The sequence below is a fragment of the Penaeus monodon genome, chromosome 34 (assembly GCF_015228065.2).
Source record: "Penaeus monodon isolate SGIC_2016 chromosome 34, NSTDA_Pmon_1, whole genome shotgun sequence".
NCBI classification, from domain to species: domain Eukaryota; kingdom Metazoa; phylum Arthropoda; class Malacostraca; order Decapoda; family Penaeidae; genus Penaeus; species Penaeus monodon.
Window position 1 is genome coordinate 31,868,386 of NC_051419.1, and position 477 is coordinate 31,868,862.

The 477-nt window shown below is 34.6% G+C and overlaps 1 protein-coding gene across 1 annotated transcript in view; it reads left to right on the forward strand.

Moving 5' to 3' along the window:
• LOC119594731 overlaps positions 1-477 on the forward strand; it is a 5,984-nt gene that overhangs the window by 1,963 nt on the left and 3,544 nt on the right. The window lies entirely within an intron of this gene.

Sequence of the window (477 nt, forward strand, 5' to 3'; positions counted from 1 at the left end):
TGTCAATAATTAAGGGTATATATTTTTTCCCGCGTCTGGCAACACTTTTGTTTCTCGCTTCTGTCTATAACTCATAAAGTTGGAATTGGGAGCTTAAATGCATGATTCTCACCCTTAAAAACAACCTTTTTTCTGAAAAATTTTCTCATGGGGAAAACAGAGGCCGCGAGTTGCCAGTGAGTAATAACCTCTCTATTTTAATTCTAATTTAAGAGAGCGACATCTGGCAACTCAACCACATAAACAAAAGGACAAATTTCATTCATAAAAAAAAAAGCAGACAAAACACTTCATTCAGGTAAAGAAATTAAGTGGAAATTCAAATTCAGATTTTTCTAAACTATTATCATTATAATTTCAGTGAATTTAGAATGAAAGAAGAATAACGAAAACATTTCAAAACACGATTTCCTTTTCTGTTAATTTATTCCAATTCTAGCTAACGGGACCTCTCCCCCCCCCCCCCGTCTTGCTCGT